Source organism: Podarcis pityusensis (assembly GCF_964106645.2).
Source record: "Podarcis pityusensis genome assembly, chromosome: 4".
In the NCBI taxonomy this organism is placed as follows: Eukaryota; Metazoa; Chordata; class Lepidosauria; order Squamata; family Lacertidae; genus Podarcis; species Podarcis pityusensis.
The window spans coordinates 4189875-4203093 of NC_138027.1; the positions used below are offsets into that span (position 1 = coordinate 4189875).

Sequence of the window (13219 nt, forward strand, 5' to 3'; positions counted from 1 at the left end):
CCCTCTTAAGGCTCCCAAATTATTTGAATTCCTTAACTTCTTCGGCTCATAGATATGCCTTTATAAAGGCAAGATTCAACACCTTCCCATCGAACGTGCTGAGAAATAGATTTTCCAATGGACAGATATCGCTCTTATGTGATTGTAATTGTGGGGCACCGGAATTGTTGCATCACATAATTCTTGATTGTGCTTTTCACTCATCGGCCAGGAGCAATTTTCTTGCTCAATATCTAAAGGGAATCGCCGATGATACGAATGAAGCCAAACTGAGATATCTATTAAATGATGAAGACCCCCTAAGATCACTCACGGTTGCCAGATTCTTGATCAGCGTCCTATCCCTAAAGAAGAAAAACGGACTCCTGTGCGGCTCGGATAACCCTTTTAAACCATGATTTATGTTTTAGGATGTAATTAGGTGATATCACCACTGATGTTTTTTATTAATTTATGAGCAGAGGGCGATGTTTATGTTGCAAATTTATTGTAATGTATGATGTTGGTCTTTTGTTTTTGTTTTGCTTTGGTTCTTGTCTGTTTTTTGTAAGTTTTGGCGGTTTTAAATTTGGAGGTTTAAGTACATTATGTTGGTATGGGAAACTGTCGTGTGACGGGCCAATGGCCGTAATAAAATATCAGTCAATCAATCCAAGAGACTGAGATCTACTCCCAGTAATAAAAATCCTGCCAGTGATCTACCCATTGCCTTGGAGTTCCCTAACCTATTGGTATTGGGGGACTTCAACATCCATGCTGATGCCACTCTCTCCTCACAGGCTCTGGACCTGGTGTCTTCCATGGCAACACTAGGGCTCTCCCACTTTGTTTCAGGCCCCACACATCAAGCAGGCCACACGCTGGATTTGATCTTTGGCGTTGGTACAGATGTGGTCATGTCTCCTTTGATGAAGGTGCCATGGTCTGATCACTACGCTCTGAAAGCCAGGATTGATTTTCCACCCCCACCCTGCTTAGGTGGCGAGCCAATGTGGGCTCGCCCGCAGAGGCTGATGGACCCTGATAGATTCCGTCAGGCCTTGCGGGACCTTGCTCCCCCTGGCGACTCATTGACTGAGCTTGTTGAGGGCTGGAATATCCAGCTCCTAGCAGCCATCAATGAGATCGCACCTAGGCGCCCTCTGCGACCCTGCAGAAACCGGGCTCCCTGGTTTACCGAGGAGCTTCGGAAAATGAAGCGGGACCTCAGACGGCTAGAGCGAGTATGGCGGGGTGCGCGTGACGGAGCCTCAAGAACATCTTATAGGGTTTTAATGAAAACCTACGAGATGGCAGTGAAGGCCGCTAAGAAGTCCTACTTCTCGGCCTCCATTGCCTCCGCTAGCTCTCGCCTGGCGCAATTATTTAGTATAATTAGGTCTTTAACGTCCCTTGAAGGACAGCCAAATTTAAATAACAATTTGACACACAGCTGTGAGGCATTTGCGAGCTTTTTTGCAGAGAAGGTCCTGTTGCTCCGCCATGACCTCCCTGCCAATTTGGATACAATAAAGGAACTGGAGGCCCCTCGACTGTCCTCGGGTCCAGTATTGGACCACTTTGACTGGATATCCCCAGCCAATGTGGACAGACTCCTCCGAGCTGGAAAGCCCACCACCTGTCCTCTTGACCCGTGCCCGTCTTGGCTGATTAGAGCGTGTCCAGACGAGGTGCGGGCCCCCCTGGGGGATATCATCAATTTGTCCCTTGGCACCGGGATATTCCCAGGGGAACTGAAGGAGGCAGTGGTGCGCCTGCTCTTAAAGAAAACATCATTAGATCCCTTAGATCTATCCAATTACCGCCCGGTTTCGAATCTTCCATTCCTGGGTAAGGTGATTGAGAGAGGGGAGGGGCCACTAGGGGCGCATCAGAAGATGGCTGACAATAACATCTCTCCAACCCACACGAGGTAATTTGGAGGCTGTGATGGGAGTAAATAGCCTCCCTACCCCCCCCCAGGATTACGGGGGGACTGCCCTTGCCTGCTGTGCCCTATACCACCCCTGAATTTGAGGGGATGGGGGCACTAGGCACAATGCCCTCCTGTGGGATTTCGGCGCTCCTGGACGCCGTCTCTGATCCGCACCACTAGCTGCAAGAACTTCAAAAGAAACAATTTGGATGAAGCGAATGCACATATTTCAAGGAAGAAGGGGGAGTAAAAAACTGCTAACAGAAGAGATCTCTGATAAAACAAGACGAGTCGGATGAACAAGTATAAATCATGAGAAGATACGCCAAGACTCGGTATGGCAAAGGGACTGATGAGGGAGGGGGGAAAAAACCTTCCTTTCTTTCTTTTATGTGATTAAACAAGAATCCCCCCCCCCCTCACAAGTCAGAAATGTCGTGTTAAGGACTTAAGCTGTGGATTTAAGACTGTGTGGAGATAAACTTTCGAACCAAAGCATGTTTTAAGAAGAGCGTGGAATGTATAAGGGCTTTGGAATGACGCAGTTAAAAATGCTGTTGCCATATTGGGAAGTTCTGTCGGAGGACTTAAGTCTGAGAGGAGAAATAGAGAAATAGAGCTGTTTTTTTATTGTGGGTGAAACTCCTCAGTGGGACTTAAGAATGACAGTTCTGTAATTAATGATGGAAAGAGCGCTGTTATCTATGAAGGCGATGATATATGGAAACCATCTTGATTTGAGGATTGGAAGAACGGAAAAATTCACACAGGATTATTATTGGTGTTTATCGGCTTAAGAAGACTATCAGAAGAGATCATAAAGAAAAAAGAGAAAATATATCAACAAGATGTGATGCGGAAACAGCAAGATAAGACTGGATAGAATTATGAACTTTGTTTGGACTGATTTGGACATTAACGCAGTAGCAAGAAGATGATCAGAAATATGGGTCCCCTCAACAAAATTTAAAATTCGGCTCTGTAATTCGGAATTTATGTGATGTGATTTGATTGGCCGGTTAATAAAAATTATTATTATTATTTTTTTTTTAAAAGGTGATTGAGAGAGCTGTTGCTGAACAGCTTGGTAGGTTTCTGGATGAAACATCGGCTCTCGATCCATTCCAGTCCGGCTTCCGCACTGGTCATGGGACCGAGACGGCTCTGGTCGCCCTAACAGATTATCTCCGCAGGCAGTTGGATCGAGGTGGGTCGGGGCTGCTGATTCTTCTAGACCTGTCAGCAGCCTTCGACATGGTCAATCACGAACTCCTGGACCACCGCCTTGCCGACGTGGGGATCCAGGGCACAGTCCTTCAATGGCTGCGCTCATTTCTCTCTGGTCAGGGACAGAGGGTGGCGCTGTTGGGATACTGCCAGGGAGATAGCGTCCATCTGAGCCCCCATGCTGGCTGCCGGACGTCCATCGATCTCTGTAGCCACGCAGACCCAGCAATTAGCGACACGAAGCCTTGGAAATTGACTACCACATTCCAGGCTCGTGCACATCCTTTATCACCAGAAACACAGCCAGAAAGCTTGCACCGCAGAAGAGCAGAAGAGCATATTTACAGACTTTATTTAGCGTTGAACAGAACAAAGAAAAACATGACCGTTCTGTGTCAGCATCTCTGCCCGACTGAAATCGAAAGGAAAACAGCAAGCATAAACATCCTGTGAACAGGACATGCGCAGACTCTGTTACTCACAAAGCCTGCTCCCTTTTAAGGTGGAACGGAAATATCCTAACATCCTCCCCCTTTCCGTGTAACCTGTAGTACCTGTGGTTCAACCCAATTGCAACCTTTGTACATAAACCTTAAGTTGTTCTTTGTTAACAACCTTAGACAACAGATCAGCAGGAATTTCATTTCCTGGCATGTAGGACACCTGAATCAGTCCTTTCTGAATACACTCCCTTGCACAATGTAGCTTAATCTGCAAGTACTTGGTTCTTTGCTTGCAACTCTCGGAGTTCAGCAAAGCCAAACAAGATCTATTGTCTTGATACACTTGTACAGGACATTTCACAGAAACCCCGATGTCCTTAAACAGTTGCATCAACCATTCACAATCCATGAGTGAAAATGACAGAGCATTGAGTACTGCTTCACAGGAACTTAGGCTCACTGTCGTCTGCTTCCTGCACAACCAGTCAAACAGGCAGTGGTTGTACATGTAGCATACTCCAGAAGTGCTTGTACCATCCGTGGTGTCACTTCCAAAACTTGCATCAGCAAAGATTTCAAAACCTCCAGTCTTCTGACTGGTGAACCTCAGCCTGTAGTGCATAGTCCCTTTCAAATAGCGGGCTATGCGCTTCAGAGCTTTCCAATCCTGAACTGTAGGATTGTTGGCATGTCTGCTAAGCAGATTACAGCTTACAGCAATGTCAGGTCTTGAACATCTGGCAATGAAATTCAGCTTGCCTAGAATGCATCTGTACAGCGTTGTGTCAGAAAACGCTTCAGCAGTACTGTCTACCTGGTAACCTGTCACCATCGGTGTGTCTGCTGGGTTTGCATCAACCAAATTCAACCTGGTTAACACATCAGCAATTTTCTGTGTTTGGTGTACCAGAAAATTACCTGTTTGGTCCTTCTCCACCTGCAGAGAAAGATAGTTGGATACCTCACCAAGATCCTTCATGTCAAAGTGCTCCTTCAGCTGAGCTAGGGTGCTTTGGTAAAAAGCCTGATTCTTCCAAAACATCAGAAGATCATCAACAAAACATAAACAATACAGTTTGTTTTGCCCCTCCTCCTTGACAAACACACATGGATCAGCTTTGCCCTGGTGAAAACCTAGAGAAAGCAACGTCTCAGTGAGTTTTGTGTTCCAACACCTGGCACTCTGCTTGAGACCATATAAGGATTTCCGCAGTTTACAGACCATTCCCTTCTGTATCTCCATCCCATCGGGTGGAAGCATGAACAGCTCCTCGTTCAAAATCCCGTACAAAAAAGCTGTATTAATGTCATGATGGGAAACATGCAGTTTCTCCTCCGCAGCAATCTTGAGCATCAGCCGAATGCTCTCATATTTGACTGTGGGTGAGTAGGTCTCGTGGTAATCCTGTCCTGGTACCTGTGAAAAACCTCTGGCAACCAATCTGGCTTTGTGTCTGACAACCTTGCCATTCTGGTCTGTCTTGGCCTTGAAGACCCATTTGCTGCCAACCAGTCTCATTCCTGGGACTACCGGTACCAGTTCCCAAGTTTGGTTCCTGTTCAAGGAATCAACTTCAGCCTTCATGGCATTAAGCCAAGGCTCAGCATCTTTAGAGGTTAACTCCTGAACCTCTTTGAAGCTTGAAGGTTCCCACACCTTCTCTGAGTTACTAAGAACAGCAGTTGCTGTCTTAGCAAACTCATCAGCAAATCTCTTTGGAGGTCTGCCTTTGGTCGCCCTTTCAGACCTACGTACTAGACGCAAGTCTTCTGGACTCATCTCCTCCTTCTTAGGAGAAAATTGACCAATGGTGAACAGTGGTTCTTCCAGTTCATTGTCAGACGCATCAGATGGTCTGACTGAGGCCTTTGCGCTCTGGTAGTCTGCTGTGTCATCACTGTCACTGACACCAGCAGCAGCACCGCCCACTGAACTGGAATCCGAACTCTGATCATCATCATCATCCTCATCCTCATCATCCTCATCCTCAGCAGCTTCCTCAGCTTTAGCTGCTTGCTTGACATCACCTTCATCCTCCTCTGGGTAACTCTGGAAAATTCCCACATTTTCCCCCCACTTAGGATTGTACTCAACACTCCTTGTGAACTTAATGGACTTAGAGTTAGTCATCCACACCCTGTATGCACCTTTTTCGTACCCCATGAACAAACCATGTGCCCCACGCTTCCCAAGCTTGTTGGTTTGTGGGGAGTGTACCCACATGTCAGAACCAAAGATTCTCATGTGTTTGGTGTTGGGTTTCTTGCCAAACATCTTCTCATAGGGGGTACAGCCAATGGGTGATGACAATCTGCGATTAAAACTGTAAACAAAATTCCCCAAAGCCTCCCCCCAAAACTTATCAGGGAGATTGGCATCATGCAACAAGGTTTTCATTCCTTGCAGCAATGTCTGATTTGCTCGCTCCGCAAGCCCATTCATCCATGGCGATCTGGGCGTTGACAAGTCATTCTGGATTCCCTTCTCAGTCAGGAAAGCTTCAAACTGCTGAGAAGTGAACTCCCCGCCTCGATCGGTAAACAAACAACCGATACGTTTGCCGTGGGCATTCTCCAACCAAGCACAGAATGCCTTAAACTTCGGAAACGCTTGCGATTTCTGTTCGAGCAAAAACACATGAATATACCTGGAAAAAGAATCAATTAGAACCATGAAGTACCTTGCTCCTCCTAAAGAGGGCGTAAGTGGACCAACCAGGTCCGCATGCACTAGCTGGTAGGGCTTGGAAGCCTGCCTGCTAGATTCTTTGCCTTTTGGAGCAACCTTCACCTTGTTCTCTGCACAAGATACACATTTCATGTGAAATTTACAGGGTTTGATGTTCAAACCCTCAACCACCTCTGGCATCTTGGCCAGTGCCTTCCAAGAGAGATGACCAAACTTTCGATGTGCATCATGAATGCATCCTGCATGAAGAACTTGGTTAGTTTGTGCAACACAACAAGAATCAGCATTAGATACAACAGCAGTGTCATCATAAGTTATATGGAACAAACCATCCATAAGCTTTGCATGCAAATAGTCCTCTTTGCCTTTACTGATGACACAGACGCTCCTCTTGAAGGATATCTGAAAACCACGCCCAGTAAGCTGTGGGACACTTAGCAAATTGCTAGCAGCTCCCGGAACATAAAGTACATTACTGATGGTAGTGTGCAGACTTGCAAGTTTCACAGTCCCTTCTCCTGCGATTTGCAACGTCCTTCCGTCAGCCAGGTGGATCTCACCTTCCTGAGGCTTGAAGGAGATAAACAGGTGGCGATCCTTCGAAACGTGGCGGCTCGCACCTGAATCGACAATAAATCTGCCTTTGGCTGTTGGAGCAGTCTTTTCAGCAAGCAAACCCTTGTTTTTCACCGGCGTGGGCCTTTTCAGCTTGCCCCCCTGCTGCTCCTGGCCACCAGACGTGCCTTTAGCCTTTGTTGAAGCAGTGCCAGCAAACATAGCCTTGTTTTCCACTGGCGTGGGCTTTTGCAGCTTGCCCCCCTGCTTCTGGTCAGCAGACGTGCCTTTAGCCTTTGGTGAAGCAGTGCCAGCAAACACAGCTTTGTTTTTCCCTGGCGCGGGCTCTTCACCCTCCCTCTGCTTCTGGCCATCTGCAAGCATCTGTCTTTGTTTACCTCTGGCCTTCCGGCCTCTGCAAAGACGATGACCTTGGTTCCCATGAGAAACAGAGCTCTCAGCTGCCGACTCCTTGGCTCCCCCTGGAGGCTGGAATGCTGCCTGGGATGACGTGACGGTCAGCTCCCCCTGCAGCTTGCAACCGGTGCCCTCAGCATCCCTGCATTCACTCGCATTCTGGGAAACAGCTAGGACCTCCGATGCAGTCAAATTCTGGGCTGGGATGACTGGCTTGTGAGCTTTCATCAAAGCATTCCACATGCCACGTGCAGTCAGATTGCCAGCTAGCGTCTTTATGTCCTCAAGAGAGACGGATAAGACTATTACGTCAATCGCCTTCGAATCATCGGCTTTCCATTTCTCTGTCAGAGGAACTGGGGGGGCTTCAGACACAGTATGCCACACTCCAAACTGACGCAGCAAAGATTCACACCATTTTGCCCAGGTTTCATAATTCCGCCCATGTAACTTAGGGCAGTGAATGGCCTGTGAAGCTTGGAAAAACTCCATTTCAGCTTTTCCTTTGAGCCGGGAGTCTCTTTATGCCTTCAAAGACTTCTTTATCTTGGCAGCTCATTAATCACGAACTCTCTGGCTTGGCTTCCAGAGCCATTAATCTGCCGGAGTTCCAAAAGCTCCTTCCGAGGTAAACAGAGAAAAACCTCTCTTTCGCTTTTGACATACCTCTCAGACGCAGTCTGTTGCAGCTTTACTCTCCTGTTGGTGCTGTGAATCTGGGCCCGAAACCTTGTTGTTGGGATACTGCCAGGGAGATAGCGTCCATCTGAGCCCCCATGCCGGCTGCCGGACGTCCATCGATCTCTGTAGCCACGCAGACCCAGCAATTAGCGACACGAAGCCTTGGAAATTGACTGCCACATTCCAGGCTCGTGCACATCCTTTATCAGCAGAAACACAGCCAGAAAGCTTGCACCGCAGAAGAGCAGAAGAGCATATTTACAGACTTTATTTAGCGTTGAACAGAACAAAGAAAAACATGACCGTTCTGTGTCAGCATCTCTGCCCGACTGAAATCGAAAGGAAAACAGCAAGCATAAACATCCTGTGAACAGGACATGCGCAGACTCTGTTACTCACAAAGCCTGCTCCCTTTTAAGGTGGAACGGAAATATCCTAACAGGCGCTTGGGGGGGAATTGTCATCGCGCCACTCCTTGGTGTGTGGAGTGCCTCAGGGTGCGATTCTCTCCCTGATGCTTTTTAACATCTTTATGCGCCCCCTCGCCCAGCTTGTCCGGAGTTTTGGGCTGGGTTGCCATCAGTATGCCGATGATACCCAACTCTATCTGTTGATGGATGGCCATCCTGACTCGGCCCCAGACACACTGACCAGATGTCTGGAAGCTGTGGCTGGATGGTTACGTGGGAGCCGGTTGAAGTTGAATCCTTCGAAGACAGAGGTCCTCTGGCTGGGACGGGGCGATATGGGATTGAGGGGGCAACTCCCATCTCTTGCGGGGGTGCAATTGGTGCCAGCATCGTCCGTTAAGAGTTTGGGTGTAATCTTCGATACTGTCAGGGAACTGCCATCGGAGCCAGAGGGAGAGGGAGGGCTCCAGAGGGATTGCGGAGAGCGTACTGGGAGGGAGAGAAGCAGCCCATCTTCTGGGGAAGGAAATCAGCGTAACACTAGTGAAGAAGGGGGGCAGATGGGGGAATCGGCGAGGTCGCTCCATGACTCCTTGCCGGAGACCAGCGGGGAGAGCACGGGTCCTCCACTGTCCACACCCTCCCTGCGCAGAAGGCTTCCGCGCAGGGAGAGTAGGCGGAGACTAGGCATCAAAGAGCTTCTTTGCTGGAAGAAGTTCAAGAAACGCCCACTGACGGATTCTGCCAGCGATTGAGACAGACACGGGTGAGTGGCTGTCCGGACAGAATGGGTTCACTCAGGCAACCCAGCCAGGTGTGGCACCGATTTATGCACGAGCAACCCCTAGAACCATTACAGATACCTCCCTCTCTATGGAGGCGCAGATTACAGCTATAACAAAGGCGGCATTTTTTCATCTCCGCCAAGCTAAGCAGTTGGCTCCTTATCTCTCTTGCCCTGACCTAGCCACTGTGATCCACGCAACGGTCACCTCCAGACTGGTTATTGTAACTCGCTCTACGTGGGACTGCCCTTGAGACTGACCCAGAAACTCCAGCGGATGCAGAATGCCGTGGCAAGACTCCTTACGGGGTGTTCGCTGCGAGATCACATTCACCCGGTGCTATACCAGCTGCACTAGCTCCCAGTGGAGTACAGGTACAGGTTTAAGGTGCTGCTTTTAACCTTTAAAGCCCTATACGGCCTAGGACCCTCGTACTTACGGGACCGCCTCTCCTGGTATGTCCCACAGAAGAACTTACGGTCTGCAAATAAAAACATCCTGAAGATCCCAGGCCACAGAGAGGTTAGTCTGGCCTCAACTAGAGCCAGGGCTTTCTCGGCCGCGGCTCCAATCTGGTGGAACGCTCTGTCACAAGAGACTAGGGCCCTGCGGGACCTGACATCTTTCCGCAGGGCCTGCAAGACAGAGCTGTTCCACCAGGCCTTTGGCCAGGGCGCAGCCTGACCCCCTCCTCTGGCAATCTGCACAGAATTTTGCTTAATGGTTGCTATCAATTTGATTTTAATTAATTTTTATAATGAAAGGTTTTTAGAATGTTGGATTATTTTGATTGTTGTTAGCCACCCTGAGCCCAGCTTCGGCTGGGGATGACGGGGTATAAATAAAATTTATTATTTTAATAATAATAATAATAATAATAATAATAATAATAATATGATGTACATTTGTTAAAATATGATGAATTGCGACATTATGTTCATTTCTGTTACTTAGACTATGTACTACTGATGAAGCCCATGAGAGCGAAACAAGGCATTATTCCGGAAATCCTCACATAGCTGACAACCTTCCCTTTCTTTGCGGGAAATTCCCTTATTCCAGTGCCGTTTCCTGCTGCCATCCCGGATTGTTAGATATCCCGTAGACTGTCTCCGGGACAGGTGAGGCTGCTGATCCCTTATTTTCAAATCTGAAAGTTGACAGCTATGAATCCTTGTCAACGCTGTGGAACTTGTAGTAGGCTCCAATTTGGACTTTATGAACATATGTGGAACAGAAACTAGCAGACATTTGGTTTTTAGGAATGAACTGATTTATTGGGACTTCCGTCTATATATCCTTTCAAACAGGATACGTGAGCCTAGGCCAGTAGGGTCCTCCTCTCCGGCAGACGGACAACCCCTTCCCCAAAGCCGCTCCCTCCCCCACTTCCCCATGTGGGTCCCCCACACCACCCATCACTCACCAGGATGGCTTTGGCCGCCTCCTGCTTGGAGCAGAGCCCCCTGAGCTGAACTGCCTGGGAGTTCTGGATCACCTCCAGCAGGTACAGCTGATCTTCCTCCAGCAGCTGAAAGGCAAAAGTCAGGCTGTCAGTTCCTCACGAAGGGAGGGCTTCTCCACCTCCGAGAGTGGGAGGCAAGGAGGGCAGGTCTGAGTCCCTGCTCTGGTTCTCCCCAATACTCACCTGTGGGGGAGGGATGTGCAACAGCAGCACATCTGCAAAGAGAAGGACGTGGGGACAGGTGAGTCCGTCCCTGAGCACCTGGCAAGGCTATTCCAAGAGTTTTCTCCTGGATTCCAAGCCCTACTGCAGGGGAGGAGGGACATCCCAGGCCTTGGGGCCCAATCCTGGCCTCCTTCAACCAGAATGTGGCTCCCCAGGCAAAAGAGATGATCAATATCTAGTTCCGCTCCATCCTTTTAAAATTTAAATATCCAAACAGATCCCAACTTTCAGAGCATGTAAACCACATGAGTGGAAAGACCGCTGCACCATTCATAGAAATAGGACTATACAGTGGTACCTTGGGTTACATACTCTTCAGGTTACAGACTCTGTTAACCCAGAAATAGTGCTTCAGGTTAAGAACTTTGCATCAGGATGAGAACAGAAATCGTGCTATGGCGGTGCGGCGGCAGCAGGAGCTCCATTAGCTAAAGTGGTGCTTCAGGTTAAGAACAGTTTCAGGTTAATAACGGACCTCCGGAACGAATTAAGTATGTAACCCGAGGTACCACTGTAGATGAATGAGCATTCCTTTTCCCACTTTTAAAGTAAACCTCTACGTAACGAAACCAAAGTCTGCCTTCCTCCGCCAACCTGAACTTCACTCTTCAAGCCAAAAGACAACACTTCCCCGTCCCCGGGCGAAACCCCCTGGCCTTTCATTGGTAGAGCTGCCACAACACCAGTGGCATGTACCTCACGGGGGCTGACTGAGTGGGTGGCGAGATGCTTTCAGCCTCAGACACTTGGCGGGTTCTGAAATGGCAGGGCAGGCCAGATTCACGACCCTGGTGGGCTGGATTTGACCCGTGGGACATAGATTGAGGACCCCTGGCCTACACTGACTGGCAGCACCCCAGAGTTTCAGGCAGGGATTTCGTCCAGCCCTTGCAGGAGATGTCAGGGGTTGACCCTGGGACATTCTGCATGCCAAGCAGATGCTCTAGGGCTCCCCATATTTCTCTGCACTTTCAACGTTATGCTATTAGCAACCGTGGAGATTCCACCTGCCTCTTTTGAAAGGAGAACATTCACCTGATCAATTTTAATAGTAATAATAATAACAATAATAATAACAATAATAATTTTTACCCCACCCATCTGGCTGGGTTTCCCAGCCACTCTGGGCGGCTTCCAACAAAATATTAAAATACAATATGCCATCAAATATTCAAAGCTTCCCTAAACATAATAACAACAACCATCCATTTTCAGTCCTTTGAATTAGCAATTAAGCATTTCTGGAAAGGGAAATGACATACTTTTGTTTGGCAGGAGAAAGGTCTCCCTTGGGAGGTGGTGGACTCTCCTTCCTTGGAGGTTTCTAAGCAGAGATCGGACGGCCATCTGCCATGGATGCTTTAGCTGAGATTCCTGCCTTGCTGGGGGTAGTAGTAGTAGTAGTAGTAGTAGTAATAATAATAAATAATAAACTCTGGGTGGCTTCCAATCAGACACTAAAATACAATAAACTATTAAACATTAAAAGCTTCCCTAAACAGGGCTGCCTGTTTAGGGAACTTAGACCCGGCCCCCTCTGGCTTCGGGTTGGACTAGATGACCCTGGGATCCCCTCCTATCTCTCCACTCCTGAATTCTAGGAGGAGCTTCCTTGCCTCCTGCAAAGCCCTTTTCCCTGCAAGCTCTTCCTCTGGTTTCTGGCCAAGGGAGGGAGATGCTCAGAGTCCAGCCAAGAGCCTCGCGCTCCAAAAGGATATCTGGGCATTGGCGTAGCCAGGGGGGGCAGCTGCCCCCCCTTAATCCATTAAAAATAATAATAATCTGAGGATCTGCCAAGCGAGAGAGGGCTGAGCCGGAGGGACTCGGCTTTGCAAGGGTTAAAGGGAAGTGAGCTGCCTTCCTAGAGAGGACAGGAAGCAAGGGGGGGCAGGTCCTCCAGAGCCAAGGCCCCTCCCTCCCCAGTCCTTTCCTGCTTTGGGGTCTCTCCTGCAAGGGCCGAATCGCAGCCCCCTCCTGGGATCTGGTGAGTCCATAGCTGTCAACTTTCAGATTTGAAAATAAGGGATCAGCAGCCTCACCTATCTACCAATCCGGGATAGCAGCAGGAAGCAGCGGGAAACGGCGCTGCAATAAGGGAATTTCCCGCAAAAAAAGGGAAGATTGACAGCTAAGGGTGAGTCTCCTCTCTCTCCCCCCAGAGGGTGCAGTGGGGAAACGGTGGGGGTCCCAGGGCTGCAGCAGGGGAGGGTGCCTGGGGGGCCTGATCTGCTCCTGCAGGGGGGGACCCCAAGTCAGGGAGGAGAGGGTCCTGCCAGGGAGGGGCCAGGTGTGCCACGCTCTCCTTCCTGCAGATCAGAGGATCCCTGACTCCCACGAAATCTCCCTTCTTTAAACAAAGGAGTCCCTGGGACTTTAACTCTGTGTGACGTCGCTCAGCCTCATTGCA

The 13219-nt window shown here is 48.9% G+C and overlaps 1 protein-coding gene across 3 annotated transcripts in view; it reads left to right on the top strand.

Annotated features, from left to right (window-relative positions):
• The window catches only part of LOC308475090 (uncharacterized protein), a 105547-nt gene that overhangs the window by 41989 nt on the left and 50339 nt on the right, over positions 1–13219 (top strand). The window contains exon 1 of one of the 3 annotated variants that reach the window (XM_081001930.1): positions 12629–12946. The exons of 1 other annotated variant lie outside the window; for it this stretch is intronic. The gene's annotated coding sequence lies outside the window, so the exon portion shown is untranslated. Of the gene's footprint in view, positions 1–12628; positions 12947–13219 lie in introns of those variants that run through there. One more of the 3 variants, XM_081001932.1, reaches the window with a different exon arrangement.